Here is a 21,614-nt window from a genome sequence, read left to right as displayed (position 1 = left end):
CTTGATTCCAAATTCATTTTGCATCAATGAATATTGCCTACTATTTCCAGAGATGTATAACTACATGGTAATTTGTCCATTAGTTCTCATTTGTTAAGAAATTTTCTATTAAATCACCTATGACCAATATTAATCTTCCAAGACCAAGTTCTCTTTCCCAGATGCTCACTATCATTCATCAATACCTTTTCAAATCCTCCTTGTAAAACAATTTGACAAAATGTCTCCCCCTGCAGAGATAGAAACATTACCTGAGAAAAATCACCCTTCTTTCTTTTGGCTCTAGAAACCCCATGTTCCTCCCACTCAAATCAAGCAATGAGCCACAAAATGCAAAGACCACAGATAACAATCATCATCAAAAATATAAAATGGGGAAATGTCGCCCAAAGTGACTCACCTACTGGAGTCTGCAGAAGTGATCGCAATCAATGGTAGAATCTTCAGAGGGAGGCTGGTCGGTCTTTGAACGTTCTCTGATTCACTTTTCAAGTCAGCTTGTTCCAGCTGTCTGAAGGCGAGAGGGGGAAGCTGAACATTGCGACAAGAAAGTCTCCGAACAAGATAGGGTTCCATTCCTCGGAAAGGGTCTTCCTCTTCATTACTGGAATGCAGTGTTTCCTCAGAGGCCTGAGGCAAAAATTACACAAAGTATAGCAATGAACACAAGCCCCAGGATTTAACATTACATGATGGCTTTACACTTTTGGAGAAAAAAATTAAGGGAAACTTCTCCATGAAAAATGCTAACTAGAAAGCAATGGCATTAACAGAAAAAATATTTGGTGAAAAGGCTAGAACTAATGGCTGAAATCTAGATTTATTTTTAAAATAGTCTTAGCTGTCCACCAGGATATTTCAATATGACTCGGCTGTTACAGTTCACTGACATTTCCAATATCATAGAATTTATGAGCTTTGTTAATGAATTCCATGAAATAAGAGTAAATTGAAACATCTTTCTACCATCTATGAAGTGAACTGCATAAATTTCATTTTAATATATGTACTTTGACATATGACATATCCATGCATATATGAAGAAAGGGGAAGAAAATGAATACAAATATACTTAGGACCGTGTTTGTAACACATGGTTTCATACCTCACATGTTACTCAGATATTCTTTGCAAAATTTTATAATAAGGCTTTGTGAGGGGCATAAAAAACAGACATGAAAAGAAAATCTGAGTACCTAGTAAACTTTCACTTAAATCACAGCTGAATTTTGCAAATTAGATCTTTATTATCTTGCTACCTTTGCACATGCAAAGGCAAATCAAGTCTAGAATAAAGAAGAAAATGTAATATTTTGATTCTAGTCAAAAAATATACTGTTATATCAGTAATAATTATTACCAAGTGGTTGGAAAGTCTATTCTAGCAATGTTTATTTTACTTACGTGCTCAGAATGATAGAGCCACCAAATGTTATCAGATAACATGCTGAGTTTTAGAATCCTTGCATTGCCACTTTATTAGTTGGGTTTGCAGAGTGTTGCTTAATTTCCCTAAGGTTTCTGTTTCTTTATTATAAAAATGGGAATAATGTTTACCCACAAGAATTAAAGAGATCATGTATGTGATGTGATAAGCAGTCATAAATGGCAGTTTCCTTGCCTTCTGAGTTTTACAGGGTAAAGAAACAAGCCCAGAGAGGCAAAGTATTTTTTCCAAAATTAACCTGTTGGTTATAAGTTAAAAGTGCACTGCCTTTACAGAGTCCACATTTTGCAAAAGTGTTTTGAAAGTTTGCTGCACTTCTTATTGTACTACTATCTTTGGACAAGCAACTAAGGCTCACTGAGGTTGATTCTCCATTGGAACATTGAGGATAATAATAATATTTACTTCTCAGAGTCATTGTCTGGAGCAGACAGAGGAAATATTTGAGGTACTAATATCTGGCACAGAGTTTACACTCAACAGAATGGCAGCTATTATTATTATAATCCACGCTAATTTCCTTTATCTTTTCATAGCACTATGCTGCCTTTGATATTGCATTCATTCATATTGTTTTCCAGACAGAAAATCTGTCTCTTTCTGATTTATATCTCGAAAAATGTGGAAGGCAATGCAATGGTGGATTCTACTCAGCCTTGGGTTTTATTGTCTAAGTTCATGGATAAATAGAACCAAAAAAAAAAAAAGGCACTGAGAAGGTAAAGAAGAGGTCAAAGCTAAAAACAAAGTTAATTTATTTCAAATCCTAGATATGAAGATCTAGACTGAGAATCTGTGCTTTGAGGAAATGACTTGCTGTGCAAAACAACATTAATAATAGTAACAGCTTTAAAAAACTGGAAATTCTGCCACTTGAGACAATATACATTGATCTCGAGGGCATTACGCTAAGTGAAATGTCAGACAGAGAAAAATAAGTCTGTATGATCTCATTCAGACGTGGAATCTAAAAAAAACTCATAGGAAAAGAGGTCAGATTTGTGGTAACCAGAAGTGGGGGTAAGGGAGGGGAAACTGAATAAAAATGGTTAAAACGTACAAACCTCCATTTATAAAATAAATAAGTACTAGGGATGTAATGTATAGCACGATGACTATAGTTAACATTGCTGTACGGTCTATATGAGAGTTATTAAGAGAGTAAATCCTAAGAGTTATTATAAGGAAAATATTTTTTCTTTTTCATTTTCTTTTTGAATTTACACAAGATGATGAATGTTGACTTAACGTGTGGTAAACATTTTAAGATATTTTTAGGTAAAAATCACTATGCTGTACACCTTAAACTTATACACTGCTGTGTATCAATTATATCTCAACAAAACTAGAAAAAAATTAATAATAATGGCTAGTATTCACTGAGTTCTTATCAAGTGCTGGGTTTATTGAGTGCTGTATTAAATATAGCATATCATTTAATTTTCACTGCAATCCTCTGGGTGAAGTTCTACTAGTTCTTACATTTTACATAAAAAGAAACAGAGACATTTAAAATGGCATGCCTTGGTCACACAGCCACATGATTAGTAAGGTAACCAACATTCCAGTTTGCCTTGGACTTTCTGCTTGTCGCACTTCAAATCCATGTTTGGGGAAACCCACCAGTCTTAAGCAAACTAGGAGGACTGATCACCCTACAAGCCAAGAGCCAAACCCAAATCTCTTTTAATTAAAGCTGAAACTAATAACAACTACCCTGAACTACCTCTAACAAGTATGGTCTTTGGCAAGGTGTATACTACTAGAAAAGAACAGAACATACACTAACTGATTATAATTTAATATGCCTCACATTGTCTTTAAAAAAAAAAAAACACAAACGGAGACCAGGACAGTCCTACATAAACACTGGAAATTAATGACAATCCTTGTTGATTACATCAGGAGATAGATATTCTAGGCCTGATTCTGTCACTAATTACTTATGTGGTATCAAGAAGTCACTTTAACCTTGCTGGGCTTTGGCTTCTTTAGATGTCAAATCAAGAGGTTGTACAAAATGAATCTTAAGACCACTTTCAGTTCTGAAATACTCTGATTTTAGAACAGCCAATGGCAAAATCAATGTTGAGTGAAGTGGCAAATACAGAAAAAGAAGGGAGAACATGAGTGCACATGTAGCATTCTTCACTTTTAGGCTGAGAAAGTGAGCCTCTGTGGGTTTGTGCAGTTCTGTGTGTTCCTCTAAGGACAGACCTGCAAACTCAAGCCACTCTGGGACCGCTAACAGGTCATAATCTGCCTCACAGATTTCTCAAGAGAAGTTAATGACTTAAGAATGTAGATATCCTTGTTGAGGTCTTCTGCCCATTTTTTTGGATTGGGTAGTTTATTTTTTTCTTATTGAGTCGTATGAGCTGCTTATATATTCTGGAGATCAAGCCTTTGTCGGTTTCATTTGCAAAAATTTTCTCCCATTCCGTAGGTTGTCTTTTTGTTTTACTTATGGTTTCCTTTGCTGTGCAGAAGCTTGTAAGTTTCATTAGGTCCCATTTGTTTATTCTTGCTTTTATTTCTTCTAGGAGAAAATTTTTGAGATGTATGTCAGATAATGTTTTGCCTATGTTTTCCTCTAGGAAGTTTATTGTATCTTGTCTTATGTTTAAGTCTTCGATCCATTTTGAGTTGATTTTTGTATATGGTGTAAGGATAAAGAAGATGTGGTATATTTATACAATGCAATACTACTCAGCCATAAAAATCAACAACATAACGCCATCTGCAGCAACATGGATGCTCCTGGAGAATGTCATTCTAAGTGAAGTAAGCCAGAAAGAGAAAGAAAAATACCATATGAGATTGCTCATATGTGGAATCTAAAAAACAAAAACAAAAGCAAACAAACAAACAAACAAAAAAACAAAGTGTAAATACAGGACAGAAATAGACTCATAGACATAGAATACAGACTTGTGGTTGCCACGGGGGTGGAGGGTGGGAAGGGATAGACTGGGATTTCAAAATTGTAGAATATATAAACAAGATTATACTGTATAGCACAGGGAAATATACAAAAAATGTTATGGTAGCTCACAAGAAAAAAATGTGACAATGAGTGTGTACATGTCCATGTATGACTGAAAAATTGTGCTGAACACTGGAATTTGACACAACATTGTAAAATGATTATAAATAAATAAAAAATGTTTAAAAATAAAAAATTAACATACTTAAAAAAAAAAGGATGTAGATATCCTTCTTTGGGATAAACACAGAAAAGAAGAACAAAAGATGAGGCCAGCAGAGCTAAACACTGAATGTATTTGGACAAAGTTAACATCTTTTTATAAAGATAGCATTGCAAATGCAAGAATGCTTTCCATAATCCAGATTATATGACAAAAGACTGAAGGTTTGTGACATTCTCTTTTCGATAAAACCACCTCATGAGGAACCTTCTTTGGGGAGGACAACCTCTATTAACACTAAAGTGCAGCATTTTTATCTTGATAATAAAAACGATAAAGCTGTAGATGCCTATATCCTAATGTTTCTATTTAAAAACAGCAATAACAAATGGCTTTCTAAAAGTCCCAGATCAATGTGTTTTGATGATACTTCAAAAAAAAAAAATAGAACAACTTTACCAAGTCAAAAGCAAGAGGTCAGATGGCCTTATTTTGCTAAGAAATGTAGAACTGAATCCAGGACAATATATAATTCATGTTATTGTAGGGAAGTGGCATTTTTTGCAAGAGATCAAGGGAAAAGACAGTATTTATTAACACCTCTAAGGCATTATCTCACAAAAAGTCATGCTGAAACTTCTTGCATGAGAATTGCAGAAGGTATTTACTAAAATTCAGACTTGCAGGCCCTATTCCAGATCTGCCTAATCAGAATTTCTATGATTAGGGCCTGGGAGTCTGAGTAAGTCTCCGTATGATTCTCATGTGTACTTAAATTTGGGAACTAATGGTTTTGACATTTTAGACATGTTCCAGTAAGACAGTTTGGCAAAGAGTCAACAACAAAGATGTTCGCTGCAGCCTATTTATGATAACAAATAACTGGACGTAATCTAATTGTTATACTGAGGGATTGGCTTTTGATAAATTTTGATATGTCATATTATGAAATACTATGAGACTATTTAAATAATGCAGAAGAATATGTGATTATGTTCATGATATAATGTCAAGTGGGAAAAACGCATTATAATATGATCTCATTTTTGTAACACAACACTAAAATAAAACCAAAAACCATCACATATTATATCTATAGAAAAATTATTGAAGGATATATCCTAGTTATCGAAAATGGCTTTCTCTGGGTGATTGATGGTGCTGGTGGTGATTTTCATACTTTTGTTTATTACTACTTTCTATACTCTCTATTAAAATGTACTATGTTGAATTAAAGAGTATAATAAAAGTCATAACAAAAAATGAAACTGCATTCAACTTGATATTCATGGGACTCAAAAATTTCTCTTATTTAGCTTCAACATATGCCATATCAAAAGAAAAAATGCTAAAATATTTGAATGAGTTTAATACAAACCTGTGAGTTTGTAATAAAATGAAATTCTCTTCAATAATTAACCAACTTATTTGGAAGAGCTGTCAGAAAAATAACTTTAAATCTTTCCACTGTTAGGATGAGTATCTCTATGAAAGGTATGCCTAAAGCAAGCAATTCCTCAGGAATTAAGAGTTAAAATGAATGAGTGAGTGTTAAATATGTTGTTGTTTCTCCTTCTGTTGTAATCATGATTACTGTGTTCTTTAGTTTACATGAAAGATATTTAATTACTTTCTTTGTTCTCTTTTTTCCTTCTAAAGTAGGTAGAAAACCACTTAATAAGGCCTTTGGTGTGGGGACATAATATAACTTGTGTTAAATAAATCACTGTGTTTGCTGATAATCTCAGAATTTTTGATGTTTCATATTATATATATACACATACATATACATATATACACACATATATACATACATATATATATATATACATTTTAAAGCAATATTATCTTAAAATGTATAGGCATTGGCCCTGAAGGAGAGATTGATTCTTTCTGGGCACCAGCTAGATAGACCACATTCCAACCTCCCTTGCAAGTAGATGTAGACACATCAATGGTATTACATTACATGTGATGGATTATAGGCCAAGGAAATGGGTGCCACTTTCACACTTGGCCCATAAAAGCTGTGAGTACAATCCCTCATTTCTCTTCCCCTCTGGAACCCCTTACCATATATTGAAGATGGTGAAGACAAAAGATGGAAGAAATCATGGCTCCTAAGTCACTGTTTAGAGAACAGCCACTTGCCAATCAAAAACACTTAATTTGGGCTACGTGAACCACAAATAATTTTCTGTTGTGGAAAGCCACTGAAATGTGGGGTCTCCTTGTTACAGCTAGCACTCTATTTTTTATATATATATATATATCTCTACTTTTTGAGGTCAAGTTTTCTTAATCATGACATCATTCTTTTCTGAGTAACTCCTTAATTAAACATTTATTGAGTATCTACATCTTTGCAAGTTTGCGTGGGATACTGGAAATATGGATGAATTAGACACGTTTCTTGCTTACAGTTCATGGGAAAGGAAGATAAATTATCACCAACGTGTGATAAGAGCTGTAACAGAGGACTTAGGGTTCTTTAGGAGTACATGAGTAGAGTGAACACTCTTATGAGTGAATGAGGCTGCTGGCCAGAAACATCGACCAAAGGAGAAAACTACCAGAAATTGACATAACATTGTAAACTGACTATACTTCAATTTTTTAAAAAAAGAGAGAACTTGAACAGTTTCTAGCAAACTAAGAGGTACGATTACCTCATATTTCAGTATTTCTTTTTGTGCCCTGTCTACTTCTCCAAACAGTTCTGTTTGGTCTCATTGCCAGATCCTCTGTTAACTGTCTCTTCAATCAAGACACTATCCTCAACCATTTCTCTTCTCACCCAATACACTGTTGGTTCAAAACCACGAAGCTTCCCAGGTGAAATCTGAAACTGGCCCCTGTACACAAGGGTAAGGACAGGCCAAAGAAAGAGGCAGGTCAGTCCAGATCGGTAGGTGACAGATTTAATGAGAAAGAGAACTTATATATGAGACTTGTCAAGACAATGAATACAAATAAATTCTGCCTTTTTATTTATGACCCCAAGTCAGCCTTCAGCCTGCCAATTGTAGTGAAATGACTTGCTTATGTGTCCATTCCCTGTGTTAGCTTGGACACCCCTGGAAGAACAGGAGTATGCTGTAACAACTTTTATACCTCCACCACTCAGCCAGTGCCTGGGACAAAACATATGCAAAATAAACCTTGTTGAAGGCATGAATGAAGAAAGTAAACAAACTTGACCTCCATACTTTCAACTGTAAGAAACTGGGAAATGGGGAAATAGTATTAGATTTGGTATTACTTGTATTTTTTGTTGTTGTTGTTAACTGCTAATACAAATTAGGTAGAGGCTGCAGCCCATAATAAAGAATTTCTTTTAAAATTCCAGGACTTGAGCTATCAAATTGCTTTGCTCTGTTCTCATGTTTGAAACTTTCTTCAAATATAATCCTTATAATAAGTACATTCACCTAAATTTTAAAGATAAGAGTGAAAGATTTCAGGTACCCAGTTCCTCCAGAGTACCTATGCTACATAAAGCATTGCAAAAGGAAGCATGTAAAATATTGCATGGATTTTCAGGAAGAAGGCAGAATAAGCTGAAGATTTTTTTTTTATTACTTCCAATGTTACACTCCTTATTCCTGCCTAATTAGTTTCCTGTAAAATTAAGCTCTGAAAAAGTAAAGTTTCCCTATGCCTGAATTTGTAATATATACAAGACAATTTTTGAAAACTGAGCCAACACTCTAAGAACCAGGATAGTTTAATAGGTTACTGTTGCAATGAATTGAAGATCATGCTCACAATCTAAAAGAACTATATACAACAGTAGACATTATACATATATACATATACACATATATATACATATATATTTTATTCTATGTCTCCATGAATTGTTTACAAGACACTAACACAATAACTGAAAATACACTTTAAGATTCCTCAACTTTACACCAAATGATTTTTCCCCTTATCTCATTACTCATTTATATATATATACATATATATTTATTTTATGTTAAAATCCAATGGTAAGTTTGCTCAAATAATCTTACAGGAAAGTCGCAAGTCAAGGTAATAAAAAACAAATACCCACCGTCTCTTAAAATTGAAAAGAGGGTTGTACTAAAAGAGCATTGTACTAAAAAAGCATTGTACTAAACTAACACAACCCATTTGCAAATGGATATTTTTATACCAATATAGAAGAGGTACTCTTGCAAAAATGAATTCCATAAGAAAATAAAATTTCCACCCCAGGTTAATGCAAAGATAGCAGATAGCGCTCACACATCCACAGAGCATAATCCAAATATATGATGTGATTTCAAACTGATTAGAAGAGACAGAAATCACTGGAGTCTTTCTAAATTCACTTCCTATAGTTCACTCATCAAAACTTCTAAAAAGTTTTTAAAAAGGAATAGAGAAAGTTCTCATCAGTAATATTCTATTGCATATGCTCATCAAGATGAAAGTCTGTCTGAAACTCTAGGATTCAGTTAACCTTCTGTAAATAGCATTGTACTTTCCCTGAGTGACCTTGAAAAATGAAGTAGGTTTTAGCTTGTTAGCAGAGAAAGGAAAGAAAATTTAAAGAAAAATGTGATTTCTATCAATTATTTACTTCACAATGATATACACAGTAATAGAATCACAAACCACAAAAACAAAACAGCGAACATTGTTTATCTGGCCCCTGAAATTATGTCTTCTTGAAAAGCAGGTTAAAATTTAGCTGGCTTATTCTCTCACTGAAAAAAATCTCTCCCTTGAGTAATCAGGTGCCAAATCACAACATTAAGGGGAACACAAAGACTGATTGTTTTCATTTTCAAGTTATACTTAAATACCAATATTAATAAAAATATATTTACAAACACAAAAATGAAAACTGAAACCATCATTTAAGAGAAGTTATATTTTTAATAATAAAATAGGTCTGTAGAAAAAAACTAATAAAGATTGAGGCTTAGTGAGAAAAAGGGAGATAAAGTAATGCCAAATTCCCTCTCACCATGGAGGGAGCCAGAAATCATGCTTTCACCCTTGGCTTTGGTTTCGAGTAACTTATAAAGTATTTCATTGATATATAAACTCTGGGTCAAAATAATCTTTATATTTTTACATTCAATGTTATAGTCAATGGTGAAACATACGGTTTACTTTTATTAAAATAAGGAATGATACAAGAATGCTCTTCACCACTTCTTTTATTTAGCATCATTAATGATATTTATTGTATTACCTGTTCTATATGGGTAGCTACTTGATCCTCATAAAAAAAAAGTGCACAAAGGACTGTTATTATTCCCATTTTACAGATTTGGAAAATGAGGCTGAGAGAGGTTAGTTTGCCACTTAACTCCCACTTTAGGGTGATTAGAGTGACACTATTAGTAAATGGTAAAGCCAGGTTTTCAGACTAGGTTTATCTGACACCAAAGCTCTTGGTTTTAACACAAATGCAACATTGCCCACATTTTTCAAAAACTTCTGGCCAATTCAGTAATAAAGGAAAGAGAAATAAGAGACACAAAACTATGAAAAAGATGAAGAAACTGTTATAATTATTTGATTAAAACCTGGTTTAATGTGGGAAACCAAAAAAATCAACTGAAAAGTACTTATAGAAAGAAAGGTCAAGTACATTTGTTCAGTTATAAAGTAAAATATGCAAAAGATTTTCCTTTATAAAAGCAAAGAGCTACTGTTAAAACTATAATGGGAAAAAATCTCATTTATTAAAAAAAAAAGTTTAGGAATCGGCTTAAAAAGAGACAAGTGGAACTTATATAGGCATACATTGGAGATATTTTGGGTTCAGCTCCAGGCCACCACAATAAAGTGAATACTGCAATAAAGTGAATCACATGAATTTTCAGCTTCCCAGTGCATATAAAAGTTATGCTTATACTATACTGTAGTCTATTAAATACACAATAGTATTATGTGTAAAAAATGTACATATCTTAATTTAAAAATACTTCATTGCTAAAATATCTGAGCCTTCAGCAAGTTATAGCAGTAACATCAAAGGTAACTGATTACAGATCACTATAACAAGTATAACTAATAATTCAAAAGTTTGAAATACTGCAAGAATTAATGAAATGTGACCCAGAGTCATGAAGTGAGCAAATGCTGTTGGAAAAACAGTACCTATAGAATTACTCAATGCAGAGTTGCCACAAACTTTCAATTTGTGAAAAAAAAACAAAAAACAAAAAAAAGTAACATCTGAGAAGTTCAATAAAGCAAAGCACAATAAAATGAAGTTTGCCTGTATTAAGAGATCTAAATAAATTTCCCAAGACTTATGTAATCAAGCTTGATATTCCTTGCAATTATTTTCTAGGCTTAATACTATTGCAAAAAAAAAAAAAACTCATTTTTTTTTCTTTTGAGAGTATTGAAGAGGACTTCAACTAAAAGAAAAAAAGAGATTACAATAAAAAGAATATTTTTAAAATAAAAAATATGAGGATGGTCTTTCCCTACTACATGTAAATTATATTATCAAACTACATAACAAAAACAGTTTGGTAATTGCAAATAATCACAGAAAGATCAATGAAACAACACAGAATTTTCTTAAATATTTCTCTTTTATCCCCCTAAATTTTTTTTAATTATAGTCAGTTACAATATGTCAATATCTGGTGTACAGCACAATATCCTAAGAACTTAATACGTGCTAAAGGAAATACTAATGGGGGAGGACCAATAATGTAAGTATTGGGGAAAGTGGCTATGTAGACCATGTAAGAGGGAATAAAAATGTTAACTATTAAAAATACTAAATATAAAAAGATAAGCCATACAGTAACATCAGCAAGACCATGGAACAGGAAGCTCCAGACTTCATTCCCCAAGAGAGATACCAACTTAAAAAAAATATGAAGTACAAAGAGCTTTTATAAGGACTCCAGAAATAAGTTAAGAAGTTGCAATAACCAGGTAAGCTCAAAGCCAAAACCAGCCATGTTGAAATGGGTAAAAAAAAAAGCCATTTCATCTCAAATGTGATAGCGCATCTCCCAAGACAGCACAGCTTGGTGCAAATGGGAGAAAAAGCCCAACTCATGTTTGTATGTTTGTTTGTTTGTTTGTTTGTTTGTTTGTTTTGTAGAGGGGAGGGAAAGAGAAAAGTGGGATGTACATTCAGTGTTACACCTTTTGTGTGTGTGGTGGGGGGAACAGCCCAAGGAACTAGTTTTTGTCACACCTGACTTGGAGCAGAGATGGGGAACCAGAATACTTGGGATGTGTGGGGTCAGTTAGAACAAAAGAGAGCTCAGCAGTGCTAGAGAACCTTCAGTACTGCAGACAGACACCAGTGGGAACAAGAGAATATAAGCTCCTGAAAAAGAAACTGGGAAACTTCACTAATCGAGAAATTACATGCCCAAGTCCAGAGAAGATGCATCATCAGAAAAGGTTCAAGAGGCCCCTAGAATTTCTAGCCATGCCAGCTGGTGAAGGTCTTCTTCCTGTTTACAAAGCCAATCTATAAAGACTGAGAGAGGTAATTGTTTTTTCAGGTGCACAAATAACAGCAAAACATAAAGCACACAAAGACACAGGGAAACATGGGCTCTTGAAAGAGCAAAATAAATTTCCAGAAATTGACCCTAAAGAAATAGAGATCTATGAACAACCTAAAGAAATTTGAAATAATAGTCTTAAACGAGTTCATTGTACTGTAAGAGAACACAGCTGGACAAATAAATTAAATTAGGAAAATGGTGTATGAGCAAAATGAGAATATCAACAAAGAGACAGAAACTATTAAAAAAAAAAAAGCACCAAACAGAAATTTTGGAAGAATGTAATAACTGAGTTAAAAAAAAAATCACTGAAGGGATTCAACATAGACTTAAGCAGAAGAAAGAATCAGCAAATTCAAAGGCAGGCCATTTCAAATTATTCTATTACAGGAACAAAAATAAAAAAAAGAATTTTAAAAATTGAAGAAACTCTAAGCAACTATGGAATATCATAAAATAGACTAATATATACAATATGGGAGTCCCAGAAAGAGAAGAAAGAGAGAAAGGGGCAGAGAGCTATTTGAAGAAATAATGGCTGAAAACTTCCTAGTTCTAAGGAAGGAAATGGAGATCCAAATTCAAGAACAAAAAAGGGCTCAAACTAAGTTAAACTCGAAGAAGTCTATTATAATCAAACTGTGAAAAGTCAAACACAAAGAATATCTTGAAAGCAGCAAGAGAAAAGAGACTCATCACAGAGAAGGGAGCTCCCATAAGATTGTCAGTGAATTTCTCAGCAGAAACATTGCAAGCTAGAAGAGAGTGGGATGATATACTCAAAATGTTGAAAGAAAAATCCTGCCAAATAAGAATATTATATTTCGCAAAATTGTCCTCCAAAATAAAGACGCTATAAAGACCTTCTCAGATTAAAAAAAAGCTTGAGGGAGTTCATCACTACTAGACCTGCCTTACAAGAGTTGCTAAAGGGAGTCCTTCAAGGTGAAACAAAAGGACACTAGACAGCAACACAAAATCATATGAAAATATAAAGCTTTCTGGTAAAGGTAAATATTTAGACAAATACAGAATTCTGTGGTTCACAAATCAATTTAAATTCTGGTGTACAATTTAGAAGATAAAAGCAGAAGAAAATAATAACTATAAAACTGTTACTGTACACAAAATATAAAAATATGTAATCTATAAAATTGATAACATAAAGTGTCTGTAAGGGGGATGTAAATAAGTAGCATTTATGTATATGACTGAAGATAGATTCTGTTATAACTGTAAGATGTCTTATGTAATCCCTATGGTAACCACAAAGAAAATGCACAAAGTAAAGCAGTAGAAGATGCACAAAGTAAAATGAGAAAATATGTGCAAGTATTATATCTGATAAAGGGTTAATATCTAGAATATATAAAGAATACCTAAAACTCAACAACAAAATATCAAATAACTCAGTTAAAAAGCAGGCAAAGGACTTGAATAGACATTCCTCCAGAGATGATAAACAAATGGCCAATAACTATATGAAAAGATACTCAACATCGCTAATCATTGGAAAAAATTCAAATCAAACCCGCAATGAGATGTTACCTCGCATACATTAGAATGGCTACTATCAAAAAGACAAAATGACAAGTGTTGGCAAGGATGTGGAGAAATTGGAGCACTAGTGAACTGTTGGTGAGATTGTAAAATGGTATAACTGCTTTGGAAAATATTATGGAATTTCCTGAAAAATTATAAACAGAACTGTCTTATGACCTAGCAACCACACTTCTTGGTACGTATCCAAAAGAACTGAAAACAAGATCTCAAGGAGTTATTTGCATGCTGATGTCCAGAGCAGCACTACTAACAATAGCCAAGAAGAGAAAGCAAACAAAATGTCCATAACAGGTTAACAGATACAGAAAATATGATTTACATATACAATAGAATACTTTACAGCCTTTAAAAAAATATCTTGTCAAGTGTTACATGGATGAACCTTGAGGATATTATATACTAAGTGAAATAAATCAGTCATAAAATGTCAAATACTGAATGATTTCACTTTTAAGAGTTATCTTAAGTAGTCATACTATGAGAAACAGGGAGTACAGTGGTGATTGCCAGAGATTAGGGAGAAGGAAGAAGGGGATTTGTTGTTCAATGGGCGCAGAGTTTCAGCTTTGCAAGATAAAAATGCTCTAAAGACCTGCTGCACGACAATGTGCATGTAGTTAACATCACTGTACAGTTAAAAATTACCATTAAGATGGTGTTTATGTTATGTGTATTTTAACACAAAAAGTAAGCCATAAAAATGAAATGTCAGTAAACATTTAATTGACCTTGGGATGGGGAAGTGTACAAAACCGTAACAACAGAAGAAATCACAAATGAAATAAGTTTTTAAATATTGGAAATTTTCATGTATAAAAATAAACAACACTTCAAGTAAATTATGAATTGAAAAGTAATTAGCACCTGGTATGTCAAATGATCAATATCCTTAATGCTCTTTTACAAGTTAGTATGGAAACCACTATTCTCTCAATGGAAAAAACTAGCTTAGAACATAAACAACAATTCACAGGAAAAAAATTAGGTCATACTTCTACTAATAATAAATTCCCATGAAATTACTACGTTCCCATTTTTGACACAGTTATGTTCAAAACTTTTTTTTAATGATAGTAATGCTATGATTAATTAAGAGCTTACATGACCAACTAGAGAAATAAAAGATGAAGAGAACTTTCTGGAAAGTCACTTTGCAGTGTACATTAAGAGCCTTAAACATCATTCATGTCCCTTACCTTGGAATACCACTTCTCTGGAAATTAACCTAAGATGGTTGTCAGCAATGTAGTTCCACACTTGAATAAGAATACTACTTGTAACACGATTAAAGGTGAAAACTTTGGGACAACCAAAAATTGTCCAGCCAAACAAAATGACCTTAGAAATATATCTGTATAATAAATACTTACTTACCTGCTGAAAAGAATTTATTGAAGAAAATTAGACAGCCTTCTGTCAAATGGAAAAACAGGAGCTAATAGATATATACAGCATGTTCTCAAAATTTGTAACACACACACACATACACTACTAAGAGACTAGATGGAAATATATCATAATGATTATCTTTAGGTTGTTCTCTTAGGGTTATCTAAATTATCCACATTCAAATCTAATTATATATAACCTACAACTTGAAGCCAAAGAACTGACTAGTGAATATCACTGCATTCTGACAGAAGATGTGACCACTTCCCTGACTTACCACCCCAACACTATCCTTTGTATCCTGACTTCCTCACCTCCTTCCACCCACAATACTAGCAAGAAACATGAAGGTGAATAGGAAGCAAAAGTTTCAAAGAAAGGGAGGTAGAAATAGGAGGCATAGGAAGGGACACAAACGTACGAAGTCTAAGGGGAAGAGACTGAGGCTACGAAGAAAGAATTAGATGTGGTAAAACAACAAAAGCATCAAAAATAATTACAGTTAGTATTTCATATCTTTAGTAAATAAAAATTTGAGAAAAACTACATTTCACAATATATTTATTCTCCCAAAATAATGATATGTAAGGCATTCATCAAGCCTTCGATTTAACTACTGATTTCAGAAAATTCAAGGGACAGGTGACTGTTGAACGGCACCACAGGGATGCAGTCAGCAAAATCCAATTGGTGAGAAACTCTATGCCCTACATGACCTAGTTTTGTCTACAAAAAACTGCAGGGGCGGCGGGGAGGGAGAAATTTATAGTCTAAATGAGAATTAAGACACAATAGTTTCAGTCTATTAACCTTGTTTGGAACTCATTTCAAAAAAAACTTAAAAAATATTTTAAAAATCAAGGAAATTTGATATTAAGAAATTGTCAGGAAGACTTGCAGATGTTTTAATGATACTGAGTTATTTTTTTTAAAGCCTACTTTCAGACACATACTAAAATACCTATATATGAAGTAATACTATGTGTTGGATTTGCTTCAAAACAATCCTAGTAAAGGGAAATGTAGGTGGGGATACAGATGAAATAAGAATTCTCTGTGTATTGAGAATTATTGAAGCTTGCTGATGAGTGCTTAGGGTGTATTATACTATTCTCTCTACTTTAGCACATGTTTGAAATTTTCCATTTTACATTTTTAAAATATAAAATCTCAAGTATTTTCTCCTTAAATCAATAAAGGAGAAATAAGATACTGTGCTGTGCAAAGAGGAGGGGTCTGAGCAAGCAGAAAAGTCATTGAAATAAAATAGTGCTTTTATCACTATTTTACCTAAGGCTGCATCTGAAATTAGGGTTAAAGCTATCTGTTCACCATACCCTATGAGGAAGCTGTAAAAACTAATTAAAACCAATTTATATATTCAGCCATAAAAACCGACAACATAATGCCATTTGCAGCAACATGGATGTCCCTGGAGAATGTCATTCTAAGTGAAGTAAGCCAGAAACAGGAAGAAAAATACCGTATGATATCACTCATACGTGGAATCTAAAAAAAAAAAAAGGAAGAAGAAGAAGACAAATGAACTTAAATATAAAACAGAAACAGACTCATAGACATAGAATACTAACTTGTGGTTGTCAGCGGGGAAGGGGAGTGGGCACAGACTGGGAGTTCAAAATTTGTAAATACTGACAGGTATATATAAAATAGATGAACAAGTTTATACTGTGTAGCACAGGGAAATATATACAAGATCTTGTGGTAGCTCATGATGAAAAAGAATGTGAAAATGAATGATGTGTATTCATGTATGATTGAAAAATTGTGCTCTACACCAGAAATTGACACAACATTGTAAACTGACTATAACTCAGTAAGATTTTTTTAAAAGCCAATTTATAAAGTGCTAAGTATTCCTCAGAGATAGTAGCTGTGTACTTTCAACACATTATGATGACGATGATGATAATGACAATAATGTAGGATTCTAAGATTTTGCATATCACTCTTTGACAAGAATTTCTTCATTGTTCACTATCTGTGCTATAAAAATAATGATTCATATATCTAATCCCACCACTATATATCCACTAACCTTTAAACAATTGTGTTGCTTTTCTTTGTCCTGAAGATAAATACTCAAAGGAAAATCTGATCCCTTACCAATATCATTTAGCAAAAAATCAATTACCATATCCCCTTCAAATAAACTGAAAGTTTCCCAGAATTTAATAAGCTATTGCTTTTTGTAGACAGCCTGCACCCCTCCTCAGGACTGCATTCTAAATACATTCATCCCTGGCACTCTAAATCAGGGCTTTAGATTTTTCTTTCCTTCAAGGTTATAAAGCAATTTCTCCTTTTCCTTGATTTTGAGAATATTAAAATTGCTAGAGCTTCACAATAAAAGGTACACAGAATTTTTACAACAAGCATTTAAAATCTAGTTACTTAATTCTGTTCCTTTGTCACATTCTGGCCTCCAAATATTATTTTCTAGGTTAGTTATAAGACAATTTTTCAGAGCATTACCTTCAGTAACTACCCCGAACAATGAAAATTGAAATCAGTTCCCAGTGGTTTGATTTATTATTGGCTTCCTTGAAGGATAAAATAACAAATCACTCCAAACCTCAAGGCAACATGGGTTTTATAAGTTAGAGTACAAATATGAGGGGATAAAAATGTATTTTCATCACAGAGGAATGATTAACGGCTGAAAATTAAAATAAACACAGACATCAAGATAGATATAAAATATATTCAAATATTAGAAAAATCTTAAATATTTGGTTATTTCAATTAAAATATCCAGTAAATCATTTCCTTGTCCTTGCCATAAATAAATAATTGGCTCAATGCTCTGCCTCTCAAGTTTGTTATCATACACATCGTACTTTACTTTTACTATGTTTAATATTTGGTGTAAAATACATAATCTCATTTCATGTCACTTGCCTGATAAGACTTTCAGGGTTGGAAGTGGCTTTAAATTCCACCTAGTTCAATATTCCCCTATTCCATGACCCTCCCACATGGATAGCTAACTGATTTTTCCTAGAGCACTGACAAGTAGACCATGATTCTACCCTTGACTATCCCTACTCTTGGAATCTGCAAATATTTAACGAGCACCTACCATGTGGCTATGCTGATTTAGCTACTTCAGTAGAGCTGAAAACAAAATGAACAAAGATCTCAGCTCTCCAAGAGCTCACATTCTAGCAGCTACTGGAATGGGATGCATCACTCACAACCTGTTGTATTTCATTTATTCAATAAGTAATCATCACTGAGTGCCAGTATGTGTCAGAAATTCTTCCCACTACTGATGAACCAAAGATGAATAAAACATAGCAAGTCTCCGGTCACTGTGAGAAAATAATTCTACATTAATGAATGAGAATTTTCTTCCCTATAATTACCACCAGTGTTTAGCTCTCTGAGGTCACACAGATTAGGTTTAATTGTTCTGCCCAATGAGAGCTCTGCAGATACATTTGTATCTCTTGTACCTCCAATTTTGTTTTACAGGCCATGCATTTCCCCAGGTTTTTTCTTTCAGATGCCAAGCACTCAAACTACTACACAGGAATGTAAAACAAATGAGTCAGGTGGGCTGAGTAGAGCACAAAGGGATATTCACTGCATCTCCGTGGTTGATTTCCATACAAGCAAAATCCAGAAACCTATATTTTACTGAAACATCTATTCACTTTGAAACCTCTAATACTAGTTCAAGTTTCTAAACCTCTGTGTGTGCTGCATAAAACACACCTGAAGGCTACAAGTTTGGAACTACTGCTTTAGATGTTCTTCATGTGATATAGCTTTAACTTCTCTCTTCATAGTATTGCAAATTTTTAATATGTACCAGTAATGTCTCAATATATATATATGTCTCAATGTCTCAATATATAACTTCTCAATGTCTTCCTTAAGGTAAATTGTCCAGAATTGGTATCACAGTTCTATGTAGGGGAAAACCAACACAAATCTAGGGTCAAATCATTACCTTTTTTTCTTTTTTTTAGACCCACTTCTATCCATAAAACCTGAGAGTGAATGAGTATTTTGGGATGCAGGAGATTCACATCAAGTTATTGATTCAAACTTATTTCCAACCACCTAAATCTCCAGTTGCTGTTAAACTAGGTCTCACCTCTCTCCCTACTGCTTCTCAAACAGCATCAATTAGGACCTCTTTTCTTTTATATTTTCACTTCTTCAGTTTTATTATATTTACCTCTCTTTTTCCGTCTGTCAAGTATTTTCGTATGCTGATTTTGTTAATGAACGTACTAGCTGTTCCTCCCATTTTTGTCTCATCTGCGAATTAGCTCCTTATGCTTAATGTCACTACCAAAATTAATGACAAAAATGATGAACAGGAGAGACCAAACGACCAAATCCTCTAGTCAATTACTAGAAGCCTCTCTCTAAACAGACATTGATGCATGAATACAGCCACTTAGTTATGACTTTGTCTAATGGTACCATCAACTGCCTTTCAACATCTTAATCAAAAGTTAAGAAGATCTTAATCATAAGATAGGAAGATTTTATCAAATGCTTGCTGAAATCCAGGTCGACAATGAACATAGCACTCCTCAGATATACTGGGTCTACAGAAAAATGATATTAACTCAATATGATACGTTTCACTATTAGTGACCTAATACAAATTCCACATGATCACCACTTTCTTTTTAAAGGCACACAAGAATTTTTTTTAAAGATCCACTACAAACCTTTATCAAAGATCAATCATTTGATTCATTCACACATTCAGTAATTATTTACGGAGTGCCTATGTTCCATATCAGAACTGCAGTCATGACAGACAACATGCCCTGCCTTTGTAGAATTTCACTAGAGTCGGGGAGGAGAAAATAAAATAAATAAGTGAATTATATACAACATTAGACAGTGTCAAGTGTTCAGAAGAAAGTAAAGCAGGGACAGTCAATAGAAAATCTGGAGGGTAGGAATGGGTAATTTTAGATAGGAATCCATGGAAGTCCTCTGAGAAAGTACTAAAGGAAATTTTGCAAAAGAACTAAAGGAAATCCTATTCCCTAAGGATATAACTGGATGGAATTCACTTTCCTCCTCTTCCTAAAAATTGGGGTTATCCATTCCTACCTCTAATACACTGTTACGTATTTCCTCAGACTTTGGCAAGTTATTTACTTCTATGTGTCTCCTCATTTGTGAAATGGGCATGGCCATAGTGCCCACATCATTGCAATTATTGCGAAGATTCAATAAGACAAAGCATGCAAAGAGTTTACATCAATGCCTGGCACATGATAAGCACAAGGTATTCTGATACATGTTTCTATGTGCAAATAAATTCACAGAGAATTGACATGTGAGGGATTAATGCAGTATACCAGGGACATTTTGTTCGTTGAGACGTAATTTTTCCCCAGCACATTATTTTCTCACAAAGTAAGAGCAGTCAAATGCAAATACACCAAAAAAGCTGAACACAGCACACTGGGGAGGCATATGGTACTGTTTCATGATGTCTAGTTACTATACATACTTCTTTCCGCTTGCCTCACTTTGAGCACATGCTTCGTCCTGGGAAAGCTTACTGAATGGATCACTGGTTTCTTTGCACATTTTGGTCTTGTCTCTGTACATTAATTACACAGGTTTAGTGATCACATCCAAAAGTTTCTGCTATGCCATTTCAGTCACATCAGGTAGGCTTCTGGCGGGGAGGAGGATTTCTTCACCTAGTTTAACTTCACTTCTTCTTTCCCATGATTATTCTACCCTTTCTAATCTTCATATTTTATTCTTGGGAAAAGCTTGTTTTATTTCTGTGTATCCAATTTTAATATGTGCCATGAATAAATTGAGGGATTTCTTCTAGACATTGTTGGAAAGGTTGCAGATGATTCCAACACTGAACTTGTTTAACATCCTATTTCAAAATTTTATATGAATGATTATATTTTGAAACTTCAATGCAATAAGTAATTAAGAAGAAAACAGAAACAACTGTCACAGTCCGGAGTCCTTAATCTGAAGGTCAAAGACAGAGCCTGGAGAATTGAGGGTGGTGTTAGGTTTAAAGTTTTAAATTCATGCTTCTAAATGTGTTCAACATTTGATAGATCTCATTGTTTTCTGCATAAATATAGATGTACCCACAAACGGCTTAAAATCACCAGATCTTAAACTGAAAGACATCTTTTTCAGTCATGACTAAACGCTAGTGAATTATTTGAACTGGAAATGCCAAATAATGGGGAATCATTAAAGCCCCAAACTCATACTCATCCATACTGTTTTTTTCATTTTAAAAATATTATTTTTGCAAAGGTAGATTTGACATGATAAAAAGTTGCCATTTGGTGAAAGCTATATAATTTTCTCATTTGGCATCAAGCATTTATAAAGATACGATGAAATGTCATATTTTTCTTAACTAGTATGATATAGACCAAATATTTTTCTACGACATAGTACAGTCAACTAATGTGCAATTTTAAGGTTAATTTTTAGTACTAAATGATTTTTATTTTCTTCAATTTTATAGACAGTAATGATTTTGCAAACCTTCATAGT

General features: G+C 33.6%; 1 protein-coding gene across 1 annotated transcript in view; it reads right to left on the bottom strand.

Moving 5' to 3' along the window:
* Positions 1 to 385: 385 nt before the first annotated feature.
* The window catches only part of LOC140695678 (endogenous retrovirus group K member 7 Gag polyprotein-like), a 448,384-nt gene continuing 427,155 nt past the window's right edge, over positions 386 to 21,614 (bottom strand). Inside the window, exon 4 of the transcript XR_012071449.1 lies at positions 386 to 630. The gene's annotated coding sequence lies outside the window, so the exon portion shown is untranslated. The remainder of the gene's footprint in view (positions 631 to 21,614) is intronic.

Source organism: Vicugna pacos, chromosome 3, assembly GCF_048564905.1.
Source record: "Vicugna pacos chromosome 3, VicPac4, whole genome shotgun sequence".
Taxonomy (NCBI): Eukaryota; Metazoa; Chordata; class Mammalia; order Artiodactyla; family Camelidae; genus Vicugna; species Vicugna pacos.
This window is presented reverse-complemented; position numbering and strand designations above follow the sequence as displayed.